Raw genomic sequence first — 15841 nt, 5'->3', positions numbered from 1 at the left:
GGTGTTTTCAAATCATCGGAAATCAATCCAACTCTCTCTCTCTCATATCCCTTCTTTCTTACATTAGTTTCTTTCTTTCTAACATTGCTTCTAGTGTGTCCTAAGCCAAGACAAGGTGGTCTTCATTAGGACAAAAGGATTAGAAGTGATTTTAGAAGGCTAAAGAAAAATAGAAAGGAAGGAAAGCAAGCCGTTAGAGTTCTTTAGAAGAATTTTGCATTAAGGATCAAAAGTCTTTGGAGCTAAAGTCTTGATCAAGTTTTCGTGTGGATCACCATTGGAGGGTGGACACTTGGACGCCTCGTGGAGATTGTACACTTTGGATTAGCGTTTGAGGTATTCTACTAATTCTGTATTTATTTTATATTATTTGATTGTAATCATTAAGGTGAACTAGGCTTAAAAGGGTTTCATGCATAGGGACTTTATTAAGAAAATTTTTGAAATCCCTAGCTTCCGCTGCCCATTATGACATGCTAGAACCCTACAGTGGTATCAGAGCTATCCTTAATTGGTTCAATCAAATAATAATGCATGATGTATGATTATTAATTTACTATGAGATAGTAATGTCTTATGCTTAATGAAATGCTGAAATATATGATTCATGTATGATATGATATGTAATAAAATGTCATGTTATGAAATTTTCCATATGAAGATATGTTGAAGCATGTTAATTAGTTGCTTATGATTTATACATGCTATGAGATAGCTATGATGCATGATAGCTTATTTTAGGTATGTTAAATATATGTTACAATTAAAGAATGTGCTAGAGACTAGTAAGCCCTCAATAAAAATTATATTAAGTCATAGTGTTAAAAAATTTTGAGCTAACCCATTCTTGAACAATTAATCTAATTGGTGTCTAAGGAAAGCACTAAAGGTGGTTACTTAATTAGGACCTTACTCTTTGAGTAAGGGGAGCCTCCCACCTGCTTACCTGGCCAATTGTTTGATTGTCTATTATGGATAAGCTTAATATTGATATAATACTATTGATAGCCTTCCTTCATGCCTCGATATTATTATGTCAAGATCCATGCTAGTTTGTTGTGCTAACACAAAACTTGCAATGGGGACTGATGTTATACTGTCTTGGTGCATTAAGATGCTTATGGCATATTTTAATATATTGCCTTGTTGTGCAACCACAAGGGCAATATTATTCGAATATGACTATATGGAAATGAAGGGTTTGACTTAACTAAAATATTATTGTTTGTTGTGCTAACACAAGGCAATAAGTATTTTAAGAGGACAAGATAAAGTTGAGAATTGCATGAGATGCAATCGGAAAGAGTTTCCTACCTTTGAACTCATAAAGGTTTGTTGTGTAACCACAAGGCTTTTTATGATGAATTAGGATCTCAACCCTACTAAGAAAAATTATATTTTCACGTTTATCATAGGAGAGGGCTATGATATTCAATAAAAATAGTAGGAGACAAATTAGATTAAAGTCCTTATCTAGTTGCAAACATGTCATCATGATTGGTCTGCTTATATTAGTTATGTTCTTGCATATGTAGAATTATTAAATGGCTTCACTTTCACTAAGAGGCATCTTAGATGCCAACAAGTTGACCGGACCAAACTATGTGGACTGGTTGAGGAATTTAAAGATTGTACTCACTCAGGAGAAAATTTCCTATATACTTGAAACCCCTGATCTTGGAGATCTAGGGGATGATGCTACAGAAGAGGAGGTTGCCACACATAAGATGTGGAAAAATGACAGTTTGACTGTCAAATGTATCATACTTGCCTCTATGAGCAATGAATTACAGAGGCAACATGAAGGCATGGACACTCAATCCATACTTCTCAATTTAAAAGAGTTGTATGGAGAACAAAGCAGGACTGCTAGGTATGAGATATCTAAGCAGTTGTTCCGTGCTAGAATGAATGAAGGAACTCCAGTGCAAAACCATGTTCTTATGGTTATAGACTTAGTCACTAGACTAAGTCAATTAGGTTTTGCTATGGATAGTGAGCTCAGTCAGGATTTGATCCTGCAATCACTGCCAGATTCATTCTCTCAGTTTGTTGTGAACTTTCACATGAACAAGCTGAACACCTCCCTGCCCGAGCTGTTAAATATGCTCAAAACAGCTGAAGGCCATATTAAGAAGGATAAAGGTCCACTCCTTCTTATAGATGGCACCTCTAAGAGAAAATCGGGCAATAAGGGTTCTAAGAAAAGATTGAACCCCAAGAGTAGCATCAAAAAGAAAAAAGGAAAGAAAAACTTCGGATCAAGTACCTGTTTTCATTGCGGCAAAGCTGGCCACTGGAAAAGGAATTGCAAGAGTTTTCTTGCAAGTATGAAGACCGATGCAAGAGTTGCATCAAAAGGTATGTTTATATTACATGCCAACTTGTCATTAAGTTCTTCAAATTTAAATTCATGGGTATTGGATACCGGCTGTGGTTTTCACATTTGCAAATCTTTGCATGGACTACAGAAAATTAAAATTTTGAAGAAAGGTGACTTCGAGCTGTATGGCGCTGGAGGAGAGTCTATCCAGGCTGAAGCTGTTGGAACCTACAACTTGGAGTTACCTTCGGGAGAGCTCCTACAATTAGAAGATTGTTATTATATGCCCAAAATTATTAGAAATGTAATTTCCATTCCTTTGTTGTTAAAGAAAGGATTTGAAATTAATGGAAAGGGCAATGGTTGCTCTATTTATTTTTCTAATAAGCATCTTTGCAATGGCATTATGGAAAATGGTCTTCTTGTTTTATTACTTAATGACAATGTCTTTCATATTAATAAAAGCAATAAAAGAAAGAGAGAGGAAGTAAATAACACCCTTCTTTGGCATTGCTGACTTGGTCACATAAGTGAATCAAGAATCAACAAGTTATACAAAGAAGAGTTCTTTGATCCTTATGATTATGAATCATTAGGAACTTGTGAATCTTGTCTTATGGGTAAAATGACTAAGTCTCCATTCACTGGACATGGAGAAAGGGCAAGTGAGTTATTAGGACTTATACACACAGATGTATGTGGTCCTATGACAACTCCAGCTAGAGGTGGATACTCTTACTTCATCATATTCACTGATGATTTATCAAGGTTTGGATATGTGTATCTTATGAAACATAAATCCGAAGCTTTTGATAAGTTTAAAGAGTATCAAAGTATGGTTGAGAAACAAACCGAAAAGTGTATTAAAATTCTTCGATCTGATCGAGGAGGTGAATACCTTTCTAGTGAGTTTTTAAATCATCTTAAAGAAAAGGGCATTCTCTCTGAATGGACACCTCCGTATACGCCACAATTAAATGGTGTAGCTGAACGGAGAAATCGTACTCTATTAGATATGGTAAGGTCCATGATGTGCTTTACTGATCTTCCTATTTCCTTCTGAGGTTTTGCCCTAGAGACCGCTGCACTAATATTAAACAGGGTACCTTCTAAGTCTGTACCTAGCACTCCATATGAGATATGGAGAGAAAAGAAGCCTAATCTTAAGTATCTTAAGATATGGGGTTGTCAAGCTTATGTCAAAAGAAATTTTGGACACAAGCTAAGTGCTAGATCAGATAAATATATTTTTGTAGGTTATCCTAAAGATAGTATAGGATACATCTTCTATCATCCTACCGAACAAAAAGTTTTTGTAGGTAGGCATACCATTTACTTAGAAAAAGAGTTTATCTTAGAAAAGGGCAAGGATAGAAAAATAGAACTTGAAGAAGTTCAAGACCTACAAATAGAAACACAAGAAATTCTTCAACCAGATGTACCAATTGATGAGGTACAACCACAACACACATCTCCTCTACGAAGGTCAGATAGAGTGCGAAGAGCACCAGAGAGATATGGGTTCATCATTGAAAATGATGAAGCCCACATTGTTCAGAATAATGATCCTCTGACCTATTCGGAAGCTGTCATGAGTAGTGACTCTGACAAATGGCTAGAAGCCATGAAATCCGAAATAGATTCTATGTATACCAACCAAGTATGGACTTTGGTTGATGTACCAGAGGGTGTAAACCCTATAGGTTGCAAATGGGTCTATAAGAAAAAGATTGGAGCAGATGGCCAAGTAGAAACCTACAAGGCTAGATTGGTGGCAAAAGGTTTCAAGCAAAAGCAAGGAATTGACTATGATGAAACTTTTTCGCCAGTAGCTATGCTCAAATCTATTCGGATTTTGCTTGCAATAGCTGCATACTATGATTATGAAATCTGGCAGATGGATGTCAAAACCGCCTTCCTTAATGGTTCTCTTGAGGAAGAGGTTTACATGACATAGTCAGAAGGATTTGTCTCAAGTAAGAGAGCAAATCAAGTATGCAAGCTTAAGAGATCCATTTATGGATTAAAGCAAGCATCGAGGAGTTGGAACATTCGTTTTGATACAACAGTCAAAGAGTTTGGTTTTATCAAAAATGTGGATGAACCATGTGTGTACAAGAAGACTAGTGGGAGTGCCATTGTCTTCTTAATATTGTATGTAGATGACATACTGATCATTGGAAATGATATTCCAATGTTACAATCGGTCAAGACTTGGCTGTCAAAAAGCTTTTCCATGAAAGACTTGGGAGAAGCATCCTATATACTTGGTATAAAGATCTATAGGAATAGATCTAAAAGGATGCTAGGCTTGTCCCAGTCTAGGTACATAGATAATGTGCTGAAAAGATTCAGCATGGAAGAAAGTAAAAGAGGTTATTTGCCTATGAGTCATGGCATACGTCTTTCTAAGAAGATGTCTCCTAAGACATCTGAAGAGAGGAATAGAATGAATTCTATTCCCTATGCTTCGGCAATAGGATCGATTATGTATGCTATGCTATGTACTAGGCCTGATGTTGCTTATGCCTTAGGCATAACAAGTAGATTTCAGGCTGATCCAGGAGAGGATCATTGGATAGCTGTGAAAAATATTCTTAAGTACTAGAGAAGGACTAAAGATATTTTTCTAGTTTATGGAGGATCTGAGTTGAAACTAGAAGGATTTTCTGATTCTAGTTTTCAATCAGACCCAGATGATAGCAAGTCCACTTCAGGGTATGTCTTTACCCTAAATGGTGGTGCAGTGAGCTGGAAGAGTTCCAAACAGCAAACTGTAGCTGACTCAACTACTGAGGCAGAATACATTGCTGTAAGTGAAGCCGCTAAGGAAGCTGTCTGGATGAAGAAGTTCATCTCTGAGTTAGGAGTAGTTCCCGAGATTGCTGGACCAGTCTCAGTTTATTGTGATAACACTGGAGCTGTTGCTCAAGCGAAGGAACCAAGGTCTCATCACAAATCCAAGCACATTCTAAGACGCTTCCATCTTGTTCGAGAGATTGTCGAGAGACAAGACATAGTCATTGAACGAGTAGACACCAAGAACAACCTAGCAGACCCGTTCACTAAAGCTCTACCACAACAGCAGTTCGATCGCCACCTCGATTGTATGGGGATAAAATATAAGAGCGATTGGCTTTAGTGCAAGTGGGAGATTGAAAGAGTAGATGCCCTACAAGCCAATCGCAATATGTATTGCGAAGGGTTTTTCTTTTGATTTGTCCAAATCATGTACATGACATTTAAATATGAATAAAGGCATTATATTTTATCATATGCTGTTGATTATATTTATGATAAACTCCTTAGATTAGGGCAATGGTTTTAAGACTATGATGAGATCATACTAGTGAGACTTAAAATCCTAAAATCCTAATCTTAAATATTCCCAGTCATTGGTACATTGAGTCGGGGATCAATGATTACCGGAAAGACTGGCATGTCTTATGTATGCTCGATGCAGAGGATGATTGATCTCATAATCATTTGTGTGGAGACACTAATACAAAGATATGGGTGCTCATTAGAAGAATGAGTTCACTGAATTGACCTACAAAGATAAATCTTATGAAGTCTTACTTACATGTCAAAAGATGATTCTCTTAGTGGAAGTTGTGCAACTAATCCTTTGACCTGAGATCACCATGGTATCTTGTGCACATGAACCTATGTTTTGGTTTACACTCATTCATGACAATAAGTTATGTACGAGGTCTTCTGGATATGGTGGATTGTGTACGAAGATTATGAGTAGGTCAACAAGGAATTAATCACTTCTAGTAAGAGAAGATAGCATCCTATTTATTCTAATCATATGATAATTCAGGGAGCCTTTGATCAAAGCAGAATGAAAATTAGAAAGAGTTTCTAATGTTTCATTATTTGAATTATCATTAAAAGATTGAGAAAAATATGAATATGAAATTGAGTTTGACATATATTCATACTCATATACATATTTGGGATGCAGTTTGATTAAAGGATTGAATTGCATGGTAACTTGCCACTGAAGGGTATTTTTGGTATTTCCACCAAATTTCATATTTCTCGGGTAGACATGACACGTTGCTAGACGTCAATCTTGTCTTACAGGTTTGATCGAACTAAAGAGTTTAATTCGATCATCAATTAGAAAGGATTCTAATTGTTAAGTTCGGGTTCGCGCAGTTTAGACTTAAATCGATTAGAAGAGTTCTAATCAAGTTGGGTCAACTCGCACTCACACCTATTGCTGGCTAAGTATGGAACCCAATGGGTCACACACAAGAAAACTTATCAAGGGTCTAATTGGATTAGATCATGTTTGCAAGATAAACATCCTAGCAGGTGTTGCAAACCTTAGCTCCTAATTCGAAGTGGATTCGAATCTGATTCGAATTGGATTCGAATCTGATTCTTAATTGATCTAATTTGATTAGATCATATTCTAATATGGGTTAGCCAAGAGTTGGCACCTAAATTGGCTTGATTTGAGTCTAATTGGATTAGATTTGATAAATCATTCATTTTTGACCGTTGGATCAACATTTGGATGAAGAGATGGATCAAATGGATGGCACCATGAATTGGAGCCATTGGATTTTCATCATAGGATGATGGGAGATCATGATGACGTGATGGATATCATTGGGAGGCGTGGAGATGAAAAATAGGTGAAGGAAAGAGAGAGAATACGTGAAGATTAAATGGATAAGGATGAACCATTTATTTGATCTTATCCATTCTCTCTCTTCTCTCTTCATCACGCCTAAGGGATATATGGCGCCTTCTTTCATGGCCTTTGGATCATCATCAACCCTTGATGAATGGATAAGGTTGGTTCCTATTTTTCTTGCGTGAGAAGAAGTGAAGAAAGGGAAGAGTACGGCGCATTTTCATGAAGAGGTGCTTAGGGAATCAAGCGCCACATCATAAGCGCTTGATCTAATCCTAACCACTTTTGATACGCCTCTCCCTATTTTTGTGGCGCCTTCTCTCCTCTTATCACGCCCCATCTGAAGGATGTGTGGATGGGATGCATCCTTTGGTGATGCATCCCCACGCCATCTATAAATAGGAATGCTCCCGGTGTTTTCAAATCATCGGAAATCAATCCAACTCTCTCTCTCTCATATCCCTTCTTTCTTACATTAGTTTCTTTCTTTCTAACATTGCTTCTAGTGTGTCCTAAGCCAAGACAAGGTGGTCTTCATTAGGACAAAAGGATTAGAAGTGATTTTAGAAGGCTAAAGAAAAATAGAAAGGAAGGAAAGCAAGTCGTTAGAGTTCTTTAGAAGAATTCTGCATTAAGGATCAAAAGTCTTTGGAGCTAAAGTCTTGATCAAGTTTTCGTGTGGATCACCATTGGAGGGCGGACACTTGGACGCCTCGTGGAGATTGTACACTTTGGATTAGCGTTTGAGGTATTCTACTAATTCTGTATTTATTTTATATTATTTGATTGTAATCATTAAGGTGATCTAGGCTTAAAAGGGTTTCATGCATAGGGACTTTATTAAGAAAATTTTTAAAATCCCTAGCTTCCGCTGCCCATTATGACATGCTAGAACCCTACAAATCTTACACTAACCCAGAACTTGTGAGTAAAATTCTTAGGTCCTTGCCAAAAGCTTGGGAAGCGTAGGTCACAGCGATCGTAGAAGCTAAAGACCTCAACACATTGGCACTTGAACAACTATTGGGCTCATTGATGACGCATGAGCTCACAATGAAGCAACATGAAGAAGATGTGCCAAAGAAGAAGACAATCGCACTCAAGGCTACTTCAAGTGTTTGTGAAGAAGAAAGCAGTGAGAGTGAAGAAGAAAGTGAAGATGAGGACTTGGGTTTAATAGTAAGGAAGTTCAAGAAATTCATGAGAAGAAAGAAACCCTTCCCAAGAAAGAAGTTTGGAGGGAGAAATGATTGGGAAAAGGAAAAAAAAAAGAAAGAGACCCAATCATATGTTATGATTGCAAGAGACCGGGACACATCCGCTCCGAATGCCCTCAACAGGAGAAGCACTATGGAAAGAAGAAGAAGAAGGCGTTGAAAGCAACTTGGGATGATAGTGACACATCCTCCTCCGAGGAAGAGAAGGAAGAGACCGCCAACTTGTGCTTCATGGCATTCGACGATGATGAGGTATGTCAAAGCTCAATTACAGATTTTACTTTAGAAGAATTATATGAAGCTTTCCAAGAACTCATGAATGATTGTGGTATGTTAGGAGCAAAAAATAAAGAACTAAAGGCCTCCAATCAAAAACTAAAGGATGACATTAAGAACCTATTGATTGAAAAGGAGAGCCATGAAAATGATAGCGTCATTAACCTAAAGGATAAAAACTCAAAACTTACCATTGAAAATGAAACGGCAAAAACACTCATTAAGGAATTAAACCTAAGAGTCAAACTCCTACTCAATAGTAATACTTCACTTGCACAGAATGTTGAAACCTTTAAAAATGATAAGGAAGACTTAGTTAAAAAAAATTTGAACCTTAAAGATGAGCTGAATAAGTATAAACCAATTGTGCAGAAATTTACAAATAGCTCAGAAAAATTAAATCTTATTCTATCTAATCAAAGAGCTGTTTTTAATAAAGCCGGATTAGGATACAAAACTAGCAAACAACAAAAATATCTAAAGAACTTTTTTGTAAAAGCAACAAATGTCAAAACTGAAAAACCTACATGCTTTTATTGTGGGAGAAGTGGACATAAAGCCTATTCTTGCATTCAAAGAAAGATTCAAACTAATAAGAGCACATTTGTAAAGGGTAAAAACACAACCAAAATGTGGGTGCCTAAGGGAACCAACAACACTAACCAAGAAGGACCCAAGAAAATTTGGGTACCTAAAAACTTCACATGATCATTTTGCAGGTATGCCTTGCAGCCGGGAGCAAAAAGAGAATGTGGTATCTTGATAGCGGTTGCTCAAGGCATATGACCGGTGACGAGAGCCTTTTTGTCACCTTGAAATCAAAGGAAGGAGGAGTAGTCACATTTGGAGACAATGCTAAAGGTCAAATCATTGGTGTTGGTAAAATATCTATATCACCCTCCTCATTTATTGACAATGTATTATTAGTTAATGGATTAAAGCATAATTTATTAAGTATAAGTCAATTTTGTGACAAGGGGTTTAAAGTGTCTTTTGAATCTTCCCTATGCATAATTAGTAGTCCAATCGATAATGAAATCATACTTATGGGACATAGGCATGGAAATGTTTACATGGTAGACCTTGACGATCTCACCATGAAGGATGGCCAATGTCTTGTAGCCACGGATGCCAAGGTTAATGAGACTAGCTGGTTATGGCATCGTAGGTTAGGGCATGCCAGCATAGATTTAATTTCTAAATTGATTACAAAAGATCTAGTCAAAGGACTACCAAAAATAGACTTTGAAAAGAATAAAATTTGTGCTGCATGTCAATTAGGAAAACAAACAAGAAGTTCTTTCAAGTCTAAGAACATAGTTTCAACATCAAAACCCCTATAACTAATTCACATGGATTTATTTGGACCCACTAGAACTGCTAGTCTAGGGGGTAAGAAGTTTGGTCTTGTAATTGTTGATGATTTTTCACGTTTTACATGGGTTTCATTTCTTGCCCACAAAGATGAGTCCTTTTCCGCTTTTATCAAGGTTCTGTTGGAATTTGTATCCTAAATGTCAATCGTCAGCATATTGATGATTGAATTTTGTAAATGAATTGACAAATTAATAAAGTGTTATTTGGCATTATTCATCATTTCATCTTCAAATGAACTCCTATATGATGAAGTCCTTAGGACTTATGTTATGATAAAGGAGGATTTATCTTTGAGTCCTTAAACTTGTTTGGGACAAAATGATATGTTGTTACTAGGACGACAACATTATCGAGATTAGGTCGTTGTGTGACATATACGTTGGTTGTCCTCTTAACCAAGGAGTGTGGAGACACTGGTATGCCACACAAGTGAAGTGTAGAAGTACATTTCACTAAACGTGACCAATTCCGGAATGCTCTACTGTCGAGAGATGTTCCGAGTGGATATGGGTATAAGTTTGGCCCTCTGACCTGAGACCGCAACCTGTGACTAGCAAGCAACTCACTGTACTTTGGTACCGGACTACCTGAATTTCTAATTCAGTGACGGAAGGTCACTGGGTGCAGTCAAGTACTTGCGTAGTCAGTTGTGAGTCAAGATGGAATTGACCCCTCCTGAAAACAGGAGATAATGTCTTGTGATTAATTTAGCAAAACCTTGGCCAGGGTAATCCCAGTGAGGAGTCACGGGATATCTAAAGTTAATCACATAATGGATGTACTAATTATAGGGTTGACAGTGAGCTCTAAGTCATCCTGGCATTAGGAGTCAAAGGGATTGAATTACACAGTAACCATAGTTCAGGGTTCCAGAATATTTGCTTCGCATATATTCGACCTATCCGGACGTCGGGTACCATTGCTAGATGGTCACATCGATTAGTGTAGAAAATTGTTCCTATACTACCGGCTTAGGTTCGAACCTATGAGGTCACACGCATAGAAGATTCCTGATTGATCAAGAAAGCTGATGAATGATTAAGAATCATTCAGGGGTAATTTGGTCAATTTGATTGGTAAATTATCTTATAAAATAATTAAAGTAATTATTGAAGGATTAATTAGTAATTAAATTACTAATAAACTCAATTTGATTGAGTAATTGTGCTAAGGATGAGCCAAATTGAATTGGATTCAAGTTTGGGCTCAATCAGGATTTTGACCTGATTGGATTAGGTTAGAACCAAAAAGGACTTAAGCTGATCAAATTAATTTTAAATTAATTTGTTCTTAATTGGGGATTGACCTAATTGAATTAGGTCCAACACAAAGTAATAATTCAATTTGATTAAGTTTGCATGAGCCAAAATTGAATTGGATTCAATTTGAGCTCAATCAGGGTTTGACCTGATTAGATTGGGTTCAACCAAATTGCTTTGTTTTAATTCGGGTTTGACCAAATTTGATTAGGTGCAACCCAAGGGGATTAGGCTCAGATGATGTGGCAATTATTGGTGACATGGAATTGGATTTCATGAATTTTAAATAAACCAAAATTATTGCATGGCACATGGACCCATTGCTTGACACATGGCGACATTGTTTGTTATTTGAATTTAAGTTCAAACATTAAGCAATGTGTTAAATAATTTTAATCACTCAAACCATCAGCCAAGGTGGCGTCTGAGTTTTTGAATGGATTAAATTCGAATTTCAAGAGGTGATTTCGAAATTATGAAGTGTTTTACCTTGCCGCATGGATTTCAAATTCCTTCCCTCTTGCACATGTGTTTAAAATTTGAATTTAAATCAGATTTGGTTGAGATCTGATTTGGGTTGTTCCTATTCCTTTGCATGTGCCAACTAAAAGAGGTTTTCTAAAAATAAATTTCGAATTTTGAATGAAAATTCGGAGGCCACCAAAAGAGGGTAAAACCTCGGGGAATTGGACCTAGACCTTGACACCAAAATAAATGATTAATGCTAGATTAATACCTTTTATGATGGATGAAAGTTGTGAATCTGATTCTTGACTTCACAGCCACACACACGAATGGCCTCTACGAGAAGTACACGCGAAGTCCTGAAGGATCTTCTTCCGCAACAGTGCTAGCAGCTGCAGAACACTTGAAAGCTGAAATCTGCCCGCCGGGATTCAATCAACTCTTGATCAATCGTCTTGAAGCAGATAGAGATGAGGTTTGTAAGGAAAGTAGAGGACTCAGATCTGATCTTGAATCTTCTAGATATTCACCTTGAAAACCATATCTAAAATGGAGAAGAAGAGGAGGAGGAGGCGGGTGAAGAAGAAGGCTGCAATGGATGTGTTTTTGGTGCCCATGTTTGACCCCTTTTAATGGCCTCCGAATTTTCATTCAAAATTTGAAATTTATTTTCAGAAAACCTCTTTTAGTTGGCACATGCAAAGGAATAGGAACAACCCAAATCAGATCTCAGCCAAATCTGATTTAAATTCAAATTTTAAACACATGTGCAAGAGGGAAGGAATTTGAAATCCATGCGGCAAGGTAAAACACTTCATAATTTCAAAATCACCTCTTGAAATTTGAATTTAATCCATTCAAAAACTCAGACGCCACCTTGGCTGATGGTTTGAGTGATTAAAATCATTTAACACATTGCTTAATGTTTGAATTTAAATTCAAATAACAAACAATGTCGCCATGTGTCAAGCAATGGGTCCATGTGCCATGCAATAATTTGGTTTATTTAAAATTCATGAAATCCAATTCCATGTCACCAATAATTGCCACATCATCTGAGCCTAATCCCCTTGGGTTGCACCTAATCAAATTTGGTCAAACCCGAATTAAAACAAAGCAATTTGGTTGAACCCAATCTAATCAGGTCAAACCCTGATTGAGCTCAAATTGAATCCAATTCAATTTTGGCTCATGCAAACTCAATCAAATTGAATTATTACTTTGTGTTGGACCTAATTCAATTAGGTCAATCCCCAATTAAGAACAAATTAATTTAAAATTAATTTGATCAGCTTAAGTCCTTTTTGGTTCTAACCTAATCCAATCAGGTCAAAATTCTGATTGAGCCCAAACTTGAATCCAATTCAATTTGGCTCATCCTTAGCACAATTACTCAATCAAATTGAGTTTATTAGTAATTTAATTACTAATTAATCCTTCAATAATTACTTTAATTATTTTATAAGATAATTTACCAATCAAATTAACCAAATTACCCCTGAATGATTCTTAATCATTCATCAGCTTTCTTGATCAATCAGGAATCTTCTATGCGTGTGACCTCATAGGTTCGAACCTAAGCCGGTAGTATAGGAACAATTTTCTACACTAATCGATGTGACCATCTAGCAATGGTACCCGACGTCCGGATAGGTCGAATATATGTGAAGCAAATATTCTGGAACCCTGAACTATGGTTACTGTATAATTCAATCCCTTTGACTCCTAATGCCAGGATGACTTAGAGCTCACTGTCAACCCTATAATTAGTACATCCATTATGTGATTAACTTTTGATATCCCGTGACTCCTTACTGGGATTACCCTGGCCAAGGTTTTGCTAAATTAATCACAAGACATTATCTCCTATTTTCAGGAGGGGTCAATTCCATCTTGACTCACAACTGACTACGCAAGTACTTGACTGCACCCAGTGACCTTCCGTCACTGAATTAGAAATTCAGGTAGTCCGATACCAAAGTACAGTGAGTTGCTTGCTAGTCATAGGTTGCGGTCTCAGGTCAGAGGGCCAAACTTATACCCATATCCACTCGGAACATCTCTCGACAGTAGAGCGTTCCGGAATTGGTCACGTTTAGTGAAATGTACTTCTACACTTCACTTGTGTGGCATACCAGTGTCTCCACACTCCTTGGTTAAGAGGACAACCAACGTATATGTCACACAACGATCTAATCTCGATAATGTTGTCATCCTAGTAACAACATATCATTTTGTCGCAAACAAGTTTAAGGACTCAAAGATAAATCCTCCTTTATCATAACATAAGTCCTAAGGACTTCATCATATAAGAGTTCATTTGAAGATGAAATGATGAATAATGCCAAATAACACTTTATTAATTTGTCAATTCATTTACAAAATTCAATCATCAATATGCTGACGATTGACATTTAGGATACAAATTCCAACAACTCCCACTTAGCCTAATGCCAATCGGCACAGTATCTAATACCCATCTTCGACTTGTGTTCGTCGAACTCTTTGATGCCGAGGACTTTGGTAAATGGGTCAGCCAGATTTTCTTTTGTGTCAATCTTCTGAAGATCAATATCACCTCGATCGATGATCTCTCGAACCAGGTGGTAGCGACGTAGAATATGCTTGGTCCGCTGATGTGCTTTGGGTTCTCTTGCTTGAGCTATGGCCCCAGTATTGTCACAAAATACAGGCACTGGACCATCAATGGAGGGTGTCACTCCAAGCTCGGTGATGAACTTCCGCAACCATACAGCTTCCTTGGCGGCATCAGATGCTGCGATATATTCTGCTTCACATGTAGAATCTGCCACTGTATGCTGCTTGGAACTCTTCCAGCAGATTGCCCCACCCTTAAGAGTGAAGATATATCCTGACACGCTCTTGCTATCATCTTGATCTGATTGAAAACTTGAATCAGTATATCCCTCAAGTTTTAAGTCAGAATCACCATAGACAAGCCACTGATCTTTAGTATTTCTCAAATACTTAAGGATGGTTTTTACAACCTTCCAGTGGTTGCTACCTGGATCAGACTGGTATCTGCTCACTACTCCTAATGAGTATGCCACGTCTGGTCTAGTACATATCATGGCATACATTATAGATCCCACTGCCGAAGCATATGGAATTCTATCCATACTCTCTCTTTCTTGAGGGGTTGTCGGACAATCCCTTTTAGAGAGGTTAATTCCATGGCCCATCGGAAGATAGCCTTTCTTGGAATTAATCATACTGAACCTCTTCAGTATAGTATCAATGTATGTGGATTGGGATAATCCAAGCAATCTTCTAGATCTATCTCTATAGATCTTCATCCCTAGGATGTAAGATGCTTCTCCCAAATCCTTCATGGCAAATTGAGATGATAGCCAAACCTTTATTCCTTGTAATGCAGGAATGTCATTCCCGATTAAAAGAATGTCATCCACATACAAAATAAGGAATATAATAACTGAACCATTTGCCCATTTATAAATGCAAGGTTCCTCTTCATTCTTAATGAAGCCATATGTTTTGATTACCTTATCAAAACGTATATTCCAACTCCGTGAAGCTTGCTTTAATCCATAAATGGATTTTTGAAGCTTGTACACTTTAGACTCATCTGCAGATGTAAAACCTTCAGGTTGTATCATATACACTTCCTCTTCTAAATCTCCATTTAGAAATGCTGTCTTTACATCCATTTGCTAGATTTCATAGTCTAAATGTGCTGCTATCGCAAGCACAATCCGAATGGACTTGAGCATTGCCACAGGAGAAAAGGTCTCGTCATAGTCAATACCATAACGTTGACGATAACCCTTGGCAACCAAACGGGCTTTATAGGTCTCTACCTTTCCGTCTGCGCCCCGTTTCCTTTTGAATATCCACTTACACCCTATGGATTTAATTCCTTCGGGTGGGTCAACTAATGTCCAAACATCATTGACCTTCATGGATTCCATTTCGGATTGCATGGCTCCAAGCCATTTATCAGAGTCATACCTCTGCATTGCATCCATATATGTGATCGGATCCTCATCGTTTTCATCAAGTTCGATAGGATCCCCATCCCGGACCAAGAAACCGTAGTATCTGTCCGGCTGACGTGGTACTCTACCCGATCGCCTTAATGGTGCATCTAATATGGGTTCTGGATCTGATCTAATCAAATCCGACTCAACTGGTTCAGTAGATGGTGTCGGATCTTCTACATGTTGAACTTCTCTAAGCTCAACATTAGAGCTATTTGTTCCTTCACCAAGGAATTCCTTTTCTAAGAAAA

Source organism: Phoenix dactylifera, chromosome 3 (assembly GCF_051530095.1).
Source record: "Phoenix dactylifera cultivar Ajwa chromosome 3, Ajwa_hap1_PhDact_Kaust_v1.1, whole genome shotgun sequence".
Lineage (NCBI taxonomy): Eukaryota > Viridiplantae > Streptophyta > Magnoliopsida > Arecales > Arecaceae > Phoenix > Phoenix dactylifera.
Note: the sequence above shows the minus strand (reverse complement) of the source record.